Source organism: Xenopus laevis, chromosome 7L (genome assembly GCF_017654675.1).
Source record: "Xenopus laevis strain J_2021 chromosome 7L, Xenopus_laevis_v10.1, whole genome shotgun sequence".
Taxonomy (NCBI): Eukaryota; Metazoa; Chordata; class Amphibia; order Anura; family Pipidae; genus Xenopus; species Xenopus laevis.
The window spans coordinates 52,194,763-52,209,084 of record NC_054383.1 but is presented as its reverse complement, the minus strand read 5'-3'; positions in this window follow the sequence as shown (position 1 = coordinate 52,209,084).

Below are 14,322 nucleotides of genomic sequence, written 5' to 3'. Positions count from 1 at the left end.
TTCTAAAATGCGGCCATCTTTGGGTCCGCCCCCGGAAGCTCCTCGGCCCAGTACTTTTTAACCTGCTGATCTGCTATACATGAACTATGGACTATGGTGTGTCTATGGAAGTATGTTTCAATATATCATTTCTTTTCAAAACTTTTTTATTGGTGTACAGTATTACAGTCACGTACATTATGAAGTAACCAGTTTTTTTGTTTTTTTTTGCATATCAGATAGCAGGTGTTCACCTACTCAGAGGGAAGCACCAGCCTTACTATTAGTTACAATAAATGATGATTATCCAGTTTTTCATTGCATACCAATAAAATACTGTCAAACAAACAAACATAACCGTCTACAGCCGAGCATTTCTCTAATTGTATGTATCGTGTTCTCCTAATGTAGTGCCTCAAGGCAGTAAAGTACTGTCATAGATTTCAACACAGCTGATTATCTTTAAGCATATAGAAGAGTAAAGTACACTGTAGTGGGAAAATGTCTCAGGAGGACATCAGTTTTACATAGTGGTATATGCTATCCAAGGCGTCCAGATCTTGGTATAGATAGTATAGCTATCAGCCGTCATACTTAACATTCTTTCATTGATCATTATCCAGCTCATTCTATGGCGGAACATAGTGATAGGGATGGTACGTTTTTTCCACGTGGCAGCAATAGTTTGTTTAGCTGCTATAAAGATAAACTGTATCAGTTTTCGCATATATTTATTGGACACTGGAATGTTTGTGTTCAGCAGCACAAATAATGGGTCCTTTCGAAGATTAACTCCAGTGATTGAATTTATCAATGTTAAAATTCTAGACCAAAATCTAGACGCCTCTCTACATTGCCACCACGTATGCAACATTGAACCGTCTAGTCCGCAATTTCTAAAACATAAGGGGCTGGAACTAGGGTAATATTTATGTAATTTAGTAGGCACCATATACCAACCAGATAACACTTTATATTGTGTTTCTTGTGCCAATAGATTTACCGAACTTTTGTGTGTATTCTCCCAAGATTGGTGCCATAGAACAGGTTCTATCGACCTATTCAATAGTGATGGGCGAATTTATTCGGCAGGCGCGAATTCGCGGCGAATTTGCGCGATTTGCGTCCAGCGAATAAATTCGCGAAACGCCCGCGAAAATTCGCTGAAAAATTCGCCGGCATCAATTTTTTTTTTTGAAAAACGGGCGCCGGGCGCCGGCGCCGTTTCGCAAATTTTTCGCCGTTTCGCGAATTTCACAGATTTTTCGGCGAAGCGAAACGGCGCAAATTCGCCCATCACTACTATTCAACTCTATCTCCCATTGTTTGGTGTAATTCGGGGGAGAGAGCGTGGAGGAATTTAAGATTTCTTTATATAATAAGGTTATTATTCCTCTACTACATGGAAAATTAATACACACTTGTTCCCAAGCAGTTGAAATTAAAACATTACTATGCCCTTCAAGCACTTTAGTAAGGAAGTGGTGGATTTGCAAATATCTAAAATATTCACTTTTAGGCGGATCACGTTGCACAAGTATAGTAGCCCATTTCACAACACCTTGTAAACCCAGAAAATGTTTCACATAAGACATATTATGTGTTTGCCACCAGTGGAAATCGGATTTCCTTATACCTTGGACAAAAACAGGATTCCCAAATATCGGCATAGCTGGACAATGAGGGGAAGCTAAGGGGTTTTTTTGAGTAACAGAATCCCATACAGCCAGGGCCATTTTGAGAATAGGAGTGGAACCAGTGGGTCTTTCCTGTTTGGGGATCCATGGTAGTACCATGGGAGAGATTGGTTTTAACTGTTCGGTTTCTATTTGAGTCCACAATGGAGGGGTGGGTTTATAAAAGTGAATTAATGGCGAAATCTGCGCTGCTTGATAATAGTAAAGTAAATTGGGTAGACCCAGACCGCCCTTATTTTTAGGTGTTATAAGTGTTTGTTGCGATAACCTTGATTTTTTCCCACTCCAGATAAATTTTGTGAGCTTGGATTGCATTCTGTTTATAATATATTTTGGGATTTCAATTGGTAACATGCGAAAGTAGTATAAAATTTTAGGTAGAATCATCATTTTTATCGTATTTATCCTCCCTGTAACGGGCCCGAAGGCACAGTAATAGTGTAGACCAAAGAGGAGACCAGACCAGGTTCGAGGTACAAGAGGGTTTAATCCAAAGAATCGTCAGAATACAGGCAAAAAGGTCAGACCAGGCAGAAGACAAGCGGAATCGTAAGACAGGCAGGAATCGGTACACAAGTAATCAATATAGTAAATAACACCCAGGAACTCAGTAACAGGAACCTATAGTTGGGCAAGGAGTGGAAGGGGAAGTGAGTTTAAGTAGTCCCAGGGTTGGCGCCAATTTTTGACGCGCTTGCGTCAGACGCAGACGCCAGCGTCCCCACGCTGACGCCTTGACGCCGGCGCCCGATTCTGACGCCGGCGTCCGTTCCGTCGCCGACAACCAATCCCGGAATGGGAGGGAGGTGAGGTCATAGACCTGTGTCCAGCAAGAGCCATGTGGTGAGGTAGGCGGTCGCCATCTTGGACGCCATCTTGAGAAGCCGAGGTAGATTCCATTACAGTACCCCCCTCCTTAGGGGGGGCCTCAGGACCACCAAGACTAGGGGAGAGAGGGAATAATTTATGGAATCTACGAACCAAGATGGGCGCATGGACATCTGAGCTCCTGACCCAGGAGCACTCCTCGGGACCGAACCCCTTCCATTCGATGAGATATTGAAGAGTGCCCCTGGAAAGACGAGAGTCCAAAATCTTCTTCACCTCGAATTCCTGGTGACCATCAAGCAGGACTGGAGCTGGGGGAGAGGAAGAAGAGGAAGAAGATACAGCAGGTTTGAGAAGAGAAACATGGAAAGCATTTGGGATCCGCATCTCAGGAGGGAGTTGAAGACGAACCGCCACCGGATTGATGACTTCAAGGACAGGAAAGGGACCGATGAATCTGGGACCAAGCTTGGGGGTCGGAATCTTCAGGCGGATGTTACGGGTGGAAAGCCAAACTTTGTCCCCAGGAGCATAGGGTGGAGCGGAAATCCTCTTCTTGTCAGCAGACCTCTTCTGGACCTGGGAGCTCTTCAGCAGATTGGAAGAAACAGCAGCCCAAATAGCCATCATGTGGGCAGCCTGATCGTTGGCGGCAGGGACATTGGTGAGGAGAAGATCCTGAGGGAATGCCAATGGATTCTGACCGTATACACAGAAAAAAGGGGATTGATGTGAGGAAGAATGGAAGGCGTTGTTATGGGCAAACTCAGCCCAGGGAAGGAGATCCGACCAATCGTCCTGGCACAGGGAGACATGGCAGCGAAGAAACTGTTCTAATGCCTGGTTCACTCTTTCAACGGCTCCATTCGACTGTGGGTGATAAGCAGAAGAAAATTGCAAGGAAATGTTGAGAGCTTTGCACAGGGATCTCCAGAATCTAGAGACGAATTGTGAACCTCGGTCAGAGACGATCTCGGCAGGAAAGCCATGGAGACGAAAAATGTGTTGGATGAACAGCTTGGAAAGTTCAGGAGCAGAGGGGAGTTTATGGAGGGGAATGAAATGAGCCATCTTGCTGAACCTGTCAACGACAACCCATATGACAGTGTGACCGGAGGAAACGGGCAGATCCACAATAAAATCCATGGCAAGATGAGTCCAGGGACGAGATGGAATGGGTAAAGGAAGAAGAAGTCCTTTGGGGGGAGAATGTCCAGATTTGGAAGTGGCACAGATGGTACAAGAAGAAATGAAGTTTTTGACGTCCTTTCTCATGGATGGCCACCACACCAGTCGAGAAAGGAGTTCGGTAGTTTTTTCCACTCCGGGATGGCCGGCCTGTTTAGAACTGTGAGCCTGAGAAAGAAGAGACTGACGACAATCAGGAGGAACAAATGCAACCCCAGGAGGAATATTGTCAGGAGCCGAAATTTGAGCAGAAAGGATCTGTGAAGCCAAGGAGGGAAATAGAGCAGCGACGATCTTGGAGGGAGGTACAATGGGTTCAGGATCTTCGGAACAGGGAACTTCAGGAACAAAACTTCTTGACAAGGCATCAGCTTTTCTATTTCTAGAGCCAGGACGAAAAGTGATAATGAAGTTAAAACGGGAAAAGAACAATGACCATCTGGCTTGTCGGGGATTCAGGCGTTTGAGGGATTGGATAAATTCAAGGTTTTTATGGTCTGTAAAGATGGTCACGGGGATGGAGGATCCTTCCAATAAATGTCTCCACTCCTCCAGGGCGAGCTTCACTGCCAATAACTCACGATTCCCCACATCGTAGTTCTGCTCGGGGGAAGAAAATTTCTTAGAGAAGAATGCACAGGGGTGTAACTTCCCATCCGAGGATGATCTCTGTGATAAGACAGCTCCAGCTCCCACATCTGAGGCGTCGACTTCGAGGAAAAAAGGAAGAAGAAGCTCGGGGTGTCTGAGAATAGGTGCAGAAGAAAAGGCAGATTTCAAGGATTCAAAGGCGTCCAAGGCTGGAGGAGGCCAGTGCTGTGGTTTACCCCCCTTGCGGATAAGGGCCAGGATGGGGGAGATCTTGGAAGAAAAACCTTTAATAAATTGTCTGTAGTAATTGGCAAAGCCAATAAACCTCTGGATAGCCTTAACACTTGTGGGGAGGGGCCAATCAAGAATTGCCGAGACCTTGGCTGGATCCATCTTGAAACCCTGCTGGGAGATGATGTACCCGAGAAAAGGGATGGAGGATACTTCAAAGGAGCACTTTTCAAATTTGGCGAAGAGACTATTTTTTCTTAGGCGAAGAAGAACTTCCTTCACTTGGGAGCGATGCTCGTGGAGATCTTTGGAAAAGATAAGAATGTCATCCAGATAGACGACAACGCTTTGTCCCAACAAGTCTCTGAATATATCATTAACGAACTCCTGGAAGACCGCTGGGGCGTTACAGAGTCCAAAGGGCATGACTAGGTATTCGTAATGCCCGTCTCGGGTATTGAAGGCGGTCTTCCATTCATCCCCTTTACGAATTCTAATGAGGTTATAGGCACCCCGAAGATCCAGCTTGGTGAAGATCTTGGCCCCTCTTAGCTGATCGAAGAGTTCGGAGATTAGGGGGAGAGGGTAGCGGTTTTTAATGGTGATCTTGTTTAACCCCCTATAATCGATGCATGGTCTCAGACCTCCGTCTTTTTTTCAACAAAGAAAAATCCGGCACCAGCAGGAGAAGAAGAAGGGCGAATGAAGCCTCTTTGGAGATTCTCCTGAATGTAGGTCTTCATGGCGGCCGTCTCAGAGGGGGAGAGAGGATAGGTGCGACCCCGGGGAGGCATGGAACCAGGAAGAAGTTCGATCGGACAGTCATAGGGTCGGTGAGGAGGAAGAGTCTCTGCAGAGCCCTTATTGAAGACATCGGTAAAATCTTGATAGGCAGATGGAAGGGAAAAATTGGAAGACACAGAAGACACTTTGATAAGAGGTACGGCAGGCAAACAGTTCTGAAGGCAATAGGAACTCCAGCGGGAGATTTGCATGGATGACCAGTCAATGACTGGGTTATGAGTGCACAGCCAGGGAAGCCCGAGAACGAGTGGAGTTGAAGGGCAGTCAATGAGTAGAAAGGCCAATCTCTCCAGATGCATGGTGCCCACTCTTAGAGAAAGTTCAGCGGTGGTTTGAGAGATAATGGCCGAAGACAGAGGGCGGTCATCAATAGCCAATACTCGCAGAGGAGAAGCCAAGGGTTGTAGGGGGACCGCATGACGAACAGCAAATCCTCTGTCCATAAAATTTCCAGCAGCACCAGAGTCCAGGAACGCTTGCACTGGGATCTTCTGGGAACCGAATTGGATCTGTGCCGGAAGAAGAAAGCGTTGAATAGAAGGTTGGGGAGGATAACAAACACCACCCAGATAGGTCTCCCCAAACCTACCTAGGTGCTGGCGTTTCCCGGCTTCACCGGACACTCATGGGCGAAGTGCGATTTACCCCCACAATACAGGCATAGACCAGCAGCCCTTCTCCGTAGCTTCTCCTGTTCAGAGAGACGAGCCCGTCCTATCTGCATGGGTTCCTCAGAAGATGGAGCAGAGGAAGCAGAAGCCGCAGGAGTAGGAGAGGGAGAAGCAGTAGCTGGGTTGAAGAGTAGGGGTCTCTGGAAGCGGGGAGCCAGTGTGGATTGGAACCGGGGATACTTCTTCGAACGCTCTCTGTTGAGCTCGACTTGAAATTCCCTCTGTCGGGTGTCAACCTTTACGGCCAGCGCCACCAGATCCTCCCACCGAGAAGGAATTTCCCGGGAGACCAGGTCGTTTTTGATACGCATGGCTAGGCCGTTGTAGAAGGCGGCATGGTATCCATCATTGTTCCAGGTGGTCTCCGCCACTAGTGTGCGGAACTCGATTGCGTACTCAGGAACAGAGCGAGTGCCTTGCTGGATCTGGAACAAGCGAGCCGAGGATGACATAGCTCGACCAGGGGCATCGAAAACGACCCGTAGTTCACGGATGAAGGCCCTGGCGTCGTCAATCAAAGGGTCCCTCTTCTCCCACAAAGGTGATGCCCACTCCAAAGCCTTCCCCTGCAGGCGAGCAATGATGTACCCCACTTTAGCCTGTTCGGATGCAAACTGACCTGGCAGCAGGGCGAACTGGATCTCGCACTGGTTGACGAAACCTCTGCATGCATCAGGGTCGCCACTGTAGAGGGGAGGCGCAGGAATGCGAGGCTCCGATGGTTGGAGTGGGCTTGCAGGAACGGCCACAGGGACCGGGGCCACAGGTGATAATGCCGACAGCTTGTCCAGGATAGCTTCTAGAGCCTGACCGAAGTGCGACTGCTGAGCTTCGTATGACTGCATGCGGGAAGCCAAACCGCGGATGGCGCCACCGACATCAGGTGGAGCTGGAGTCTCCTCCGAAGGGTCCATGGCCCAACTATACTGTAACGGGCCCGAAGGCACAGTAATAGTGTAGACCAAAGAGGAGACCAGACCAGGTTCGAGGTACAAGAGGGTTTAATCCAAAGAATCGTCAGAATACAGGCAAAAAGGTCAGACCAGGCAGAAGACAAGCGGAATCGTAAGACAGGCAGGAATCGGTACACAAGTAATCAATATAGTAAATAACACCCAGGAACTCAGTAACAGGAACCTATAGTTGGGCAAGGAGTGGAAGGGGAAGTGAGTTTAAGTAGTCCCAGGGTTGGCGCCAATTTTTGACGCGCTTGCGTCAGACGCAGACGCCAGCGTCCCCACGCTGACGCCTTGACGCCGGCGCCCGATTCTGACGCCGGCGTCCGTTCCGTCGCCGACAACCAATCCCGGAATGGGAGGGAGGTGAGGTCATAGACCTGTGTCCAGCAAGAGCCATGTGGTGAGGTAGGCGGTCGCCATCTTGGACGCCATCTTGAGAAGCCGAGGTAGATTCCATTACACTCCCCAACCATGATATATATAAATGTGACCAAGTTAATATCATTTTGTCTATTTCCTTCCAAAGAAGAGGGTAGTTGGCCTGATATAGATCTTCAAGGTTCGGTGTTATCTTAATCCCTAGGTAAATCAAATATTTATCTTTCCATTGCAGGTCAAAATTGAGGTGAATTAGTTTTTTATGTGCCTGACTAATACTGAGAGCCAGGGCTTCAGATTTTGTTGGATTTATGTTCAGTCCCGAGATAGCTCCAAAAGCGTGTAGAATAGTAAATAGATGGGGCAATGATGTGAGTCGCTTCGTAATCACCAATAACATATCATCTGTAAATTGCATTTGTTTGTGAGTCTGCTGACCTATCAACACTCCAGTTATGTCCGGATGTTGTCGTATTAGTGCTGCAAGGGGTTCAATTGCTAATATGAAGAGTAACGGCGAGAGGGGACAAACTTGTCTCATCCCTCTATGCAACATAATAGTGTCAGAGACAAAGGGGCCCCATTTTAAAAAAGCTTGTGGAGTGTTGTATAACGCTTGGATCAACAGAATAAATTTATCCCCAAAATTCCACTTATTCAATATATAATACAGATAAGCTCAGGTAACCGAATCAAAAGCTTTCTGTATGTCTAATGAGAGTAAAAGCGCTGGGGTTTTGGCAGAGTTAAGAGTATATATTAGTTGTAATAACCTCCTTATATTTTCCCCACCGTCTCTGTTGGGGACAAAACCTACCTGGTCTTGGTGTATTAAAGTAGCCAAAAAGGAATTCAAACGAGTGGCCAGTATTTTGCCTAAAATTTTTACATCATTATTCAGTATGGAAATGGGACGATAATTGCCACAGTCTAAAAGGTCTTTGTTGGGTTTCGGTATCAGGGCAATCTGGGCTAATATAGAATCTGAATGCATTTTATTTCCTTGCAGTAGTTTGTTAAACATGGAAGTGAGATAGGGAGAGAGTAGTGAGGCAAACTTTTTATAAAATAATATAGAATAACCATCTGGTCCAGGTGTTTTAGAATTAGGAAGCAGGTTAATGGCTAACAGGGTTTCCTCAGTTGTAATATTGTTATCCATTATTTGTTTCTGCTCTGGAGCTAGGATAGGGAGCTGTAAATTCGCAAATAAATTATCCGCTTGGGTTTTATTGAATTTGGTTGGAGCTCGATATATTGTAGAGTAAAACTCCTTAAATTCCTGCAAATTTTTTTCCGGGTTACCTGTAATCGTTCCATTTTTATTACGTATTTTATGTAAGGGTATATTCGGGGACATGATTGAATTCAAAGTACGGGCTAAGGGAGTGTCTGGCTTATTTCCTTTACAATAGCGCCTATTAATTTGCCATTGGGAAACATTATCTACATCAAGCGTATATTGTAGGTCTAGTTCCCTTTTAGTATCAATTATAGAAGTCTGCAGTCTGGGGGAGTAATTTGCCTTATTCTGCATTTCCAGATTTAATAATCTGTTTTGTAATTCTTGTATTTTTGCTTTTTTCTGCTTTTTGCGGGCAACCGCCAAACCTATTAATTCCCCCCTTATCACGGATTTGTGAGCTTCCCATAATGTTATCGGTGAGGCAACTGTGCCATGATTGAGATCAAAGTATTGTTTTATAGCATCTTCAACTTGCGAGTACAATTGGGGAGTCGTTAGGAGTGTGTTATTCAATCTCCACCTACCCTGGGAAAGCCTACATAGTAATGATCTTAGATCTATCGAGACCAGGGAGTGGTCTGACCATGGTATTGGCAAAATTTTTGCAGCAACCAAATTCGGCAATAACGTTTGGGACAAAAAAATATGATCTATACGAGAATACGTTTTATGTGGGTTAGAGAAGTATGTAAAATCCTTAGTTAAAGGCCATCTTTCCCTCCAGGCATCTATTACAGATAATCTTTGGAGTATATCCAATATTTTCTTGGTTTGGCTAGAGTCAGATGCAATATGCTGAGCAAGTTTTATCACGCTTTGCATTAAGACAAATATTGGTATCACCCGCCAGTATCAATAGACCCATTTGATGTGCTTGTATTACTTTACCCAGCATTGCAAAAAAAGTGTCCTGACCCGTATTTGGTGCATAGTAATTAAGAAGCGTAAGTGTAACATCTTGAATTTCTCCAACTAATAAAAGATACCGACCATTCGGATCCCTGTTTATGGTCTGAAGGTTAAAGTGTACACCTTTAGCGAAGCAAATTGCCACACCATTCTTTTTCTCAGGACCCGAGGCTAAGAAGTAAGTTGGGAAGTAACAAGATAAAAACGAGGGTTTAGATTCTAAGGAAAAATGCGTCTCCTGCAAGAACACAATATCAGAGTGAATAGAACGATAATACTTAAAAGCTTTTGTCCGTTTGTGCGGAGAGTTGAAACCCTGTACATTATGAGTGATAATTTTTAAGTTAGCCATAACACCATATAGTTTTTAATAACCTAAGTATACGGCTAGTGCTGGATGATTGGGGTTCTAATTGAATAGCATTAGGAGTAAAACTGTTCTGTAGGTGGAGAAAGCTCAGCTGCAAGTAGACTAAATTCTTAACTGAAAACATAAACAAACAGAGAAATAAATTCAAAGTACATAAAATGTTTTGAATTCCATACGTCACCTTCATGCAACGTCTCAAAGTGTAACCCTGGTAGGAATGGAATAACAGGTTGATCCTTGGAGCCTATCAGAAACATAGCCTGAAAGCTTTTCAACACTGGAATAGCATTGAAGGAAAAAAGATACATGCAAGAAATAAAATCGGTTAGTTATCGAGCATTGGATATGAGCATTGACATCTGTCCAGAACATTTGGTAAGAATATCATACAGCAGAAGTACAATCAACCTGCTCCTTGTGGAGAAGAGTTGGTAGGAGGTTGCAGTTTGAGTTGAAGTTGGTGTAACAGTTCAGTCGCTTCCTCCAGAGCTGTAACTGAGTATTGTTTTCCACGATGCAAAAAATAGAGACCAAAGGGGAAAGCCCATCTATATTTGATATTATGCTGCTGTAAGACCGCTTTGATGGGTTTAAAAGACCTCCTTTTGGCTATCGTAGCTGGAGCAATGTCCGCAAAAAGTTGAAGAGGATGGCCCTGGTGTTCCAGTTGGGGAGATTGTCTCGCTGCATGCATAATAGCTTCTTTGGTAGTGTAATAGTGAAGTTTGAGGATAACATCCCTGGGGTTCCCTTCTTGCGGCGGCCTTCCCAATGCTCTGTGAATCCTATCGATTTCCAGTTTGGAGGTGGGGAGTTGTGGAACCAGATTGCTAAAAAATTCCATCATGTCATTTTTTAGATTTTTGTAAGATTCAGGTAATCCCCTGATTCTGATGTTTCCCCGGCGGGACCGATTTTCCATATCCTCAAGTTTGTCTTGTAACTCTTGTAATTGAAATCGGAGTGTGTCAATATCCGTCTCATGGCCTTCCAATACTGTGGTTGTATCATCCATTCTGGTCTCCAATGTGTCCGTTCTCTTACTAATTTCCTTTATTTCCTTTGATAAGGAGGCTGTTATCTTTTTAGTAGTCACATCCAACTCTGTACGTAACATTATTTTAAACTGTTCGATTAATGCGACATCTCTTGAGTGCGGTTTAGTAGATGGTCCGACCAACTGACCGCACAGCCAGATTCTTTAGCCAAATAAACATACAGATTATGGGATTTCTTTTCTTTTTGTTTTTCCTGGTGAGGAGGAGCAGCTTTCCCTAATTTCCCCATCGTACAGTAAAGTGGATCAAGAAGAATAATCCAGGAGAGGAATTATAACCAACAGTCCAGATCAATAAAGCAATGCCACAGTGTATGGCGTTATTATGGTTCCAAGGAGTACACCCGTGGCCTTAAAAGAGGCACATTGTAGTCGAGGTGCGCTTGTTATCCATTCAAAATATAGTTGCAGTCATTAATATCCATAGACAATTTATGGATAGTTGGGATAGATAACAGGGAACAATGTGGGGGGGGTAACGGAGTATGATCTTAAAAGGCAGCAGGTATATGCATTGATGGACAGCAATAGGAAACTCCGTGTACCGTATTAATAGTACTAAGCAATCGTATAGGCAAGGGATGTAATGGCAGTCCAGGGGTATAGTCTCTGACAGGTAAAAGAGAACAGTGTGTAATCTGCAGGGCCTAGCAGGAAGCGCTCGTTTATGGTGCGCACTTAGGGCCTAGGCAATGCCTCTACGTGTATAGTGCAGCAAAGACAAGTTTCAGACAAAGTACAGGCACCCAGCAAGATGCGCAGTAACAATATGCAGCGACTGTGCTACTATGAAGAGCAAGTACCTTCAGCGCAAATGGACAAGATGGCACCCAGCAACGTAGTGCGCAGCGAGTCCCAGATGCCCCAACAACAAAATGAGCCATGTCTCCCTTTACATCCCTCAGACAGCACCGACACGAAGTCCACTGACTGCAGGAAATATCCGGTAAACAGTACCGACAGCCCAGATCGCATCGAGCGCGTTCAAGACAGCTAAGTATGCTGCAGTACACGGAGCTCCTGGAAGCACATCCGTTCCCGCTCGTGGCCAGCTACGCCCCCCTCAATATATCATTTCAATTACACAATGAACTGATCAAATTGCATTCTTGAGTTTACTTTTCCATGCCGGCTTCACCAGATGCCACAAAAACTAATGCTCTTGCTACAGATAATTGAGTCCATATCTAATGGCACATTGCCAATGTCCTCCAGCTGTGTTGGGAAGGACCACATCAAGGGGCAGATTTATCAAGGGTCGAATTTCAAAGATAAAAATACTTCGAAATTCGACCATCGAATTGAAATAATTCGAATATCGAAGTCAAAGTTTTTTTCAACAAATCTGGGTATCCTGAGGTCGAAGTAAAGTCAGAGATCGATCGAACGATTTTACTTTGACTTCCAAAAACTTAGAAAAATGCTATAGAAGATCCCCATAGGCTAACATAGCACTTTGGCAGGTTTAATTTGACAAAATATTGAAGTCAAAGTTTTTTTAAAGAGACAGTACTTCGATTATCGAATGGTCGAATATTCGAATGATTTTACTTTGAATCGAGTTTGAAGTCGAAGTCAAAGTATCCTATTCGATGGTCGAAGTATCCAAAAAATTACTTTGAATTTCGAATTTTTTTACTTCGAAAATTCCCTCGAATTCACTTTGACCCTTGATAAATCTGCCCCTAAGTCTTGCCAACCACGGAGACTGTAGTGAAAGTTCAGGGGTAGCCTGATGGGATTCCAGCACCTGTTTCATAAGTGTTGGGTAATGAGGACATGCTAAGGTCCTGCACCACCTAAGTCCCAGGGACCTTAGGTTCCAGTGCGAAGGCAGTAGGTCCCTGTCGGGTAAAAACTACCAGGATCATTGTGTCTACCAGGATCATTGGGCTAGGCTTATGGGCACCAAAGATTATCTGGCATTGCTTCTTCTTAATTAACTTCATTATTTTACCTGTTGCGCTTCTCACTAATTTCTTTCAGGAACCAACTAATGCTGCACCATCAAAAGTACCCAGAAGTCATGGCACCATTCTCCAGCTAAAGTTATCACAAGAGAGTTGTATGCTAAATTAGACAATCCACATGATAATGCTCTTGTTACTATGCATATTATGGCAGTTAGCTCTTTATATTTCTAATTGTTGGATATTTTCTGCCTTTAGCATGCCTTACTTAGCATAACCTCTTACTCTAGAAGAAATAGTGAAGAAGGTAATCTTACATTAGGGCAGTATAATACCACTCTAATCACTCTTGTAGCAGGCACCAGTAGCAATTGCACTGTTGCCTCCAATGAATTAGGTATAGAGGGACATTTGTGTTCATATGGCATCTGTCTTTGATTTTCATCCTTTGAGGGGGACGTCACATGATGCGTCCGTGAGCAGACGCCGAGGAAAAAGCACTAAAAGCTCTCATATATGTACCTGTCTTGGGCTCAACTTATTACAGGAACTAAAGAGACATGACTAGAACAGTGAAAGCAAAGAAGAAAACACTACAGAAACCGCTAACCGACTTTTTTGATTCTCAAAGTTCAGCAACGGAGGCATCCAAGATGGCGGAGGCAAGTCCCATATCTTCTGCGCAGTCAGATAGCGGGCCACCAGACAGTCCGGTTAGCATGCATTCGGATAAAACATATGACTCACCGTACATTAGTGACACATCTCTACTGCAAAAGTTTAAATCTTTACTGCATAAAGAGCTGACAGAAATGTCAGTCACTATTACATTGCAACTAACATGCAAAATCTGCGATTTGGGGCGTCACACTGATGATGTTGAAAATAAATTAGACGAGACTGTTATATTATACGTATAAATGAACAGGATGCTTCAATCACATGCCTTATAGCACAACATGAGGAGACTATGGAGCGCTTGGAAGACTCCAAAAATAGGTCCCTATCTGAAGACGTTAAGGATTTGCATACGGAAATACCTAAACTGTTGGCTAACCTGGTTCTGTCTCTGGCCTGGGTCTCTAGCCCGTCTAGAGTTCATAGGGCACTGTGGAAGAGCTCGAGATGTTATACTCAGATTTCATTACTACGCCACAAAAGAAGCAGTTATGGGGGCAGTACAGGGAGCTATAGACTTGAGCTATAATTCAAACACTTTTCAAGTTTTCTCAAATTTAGCAAGCATCACAATACAGAGGAGGAGAGCATCAGGCCCTATCACGCAGTCACTAAGACAACATAAAATTCTGTATAGGTGGGGCTTTCCATTTAAACTTTTATTTAGCTACAACAACAAGCAGCATATGATTAAATCGTGGAGGAGGAACAAGCATTACTTCACACTTTGAGGATAGCTTTGGATAAAGGTACAACTAATAGCTTGCAATCTCCAGCCACTTCGACTCATGCATCTCCAAGAAGCCCGGTGAACACCTTATGGGAA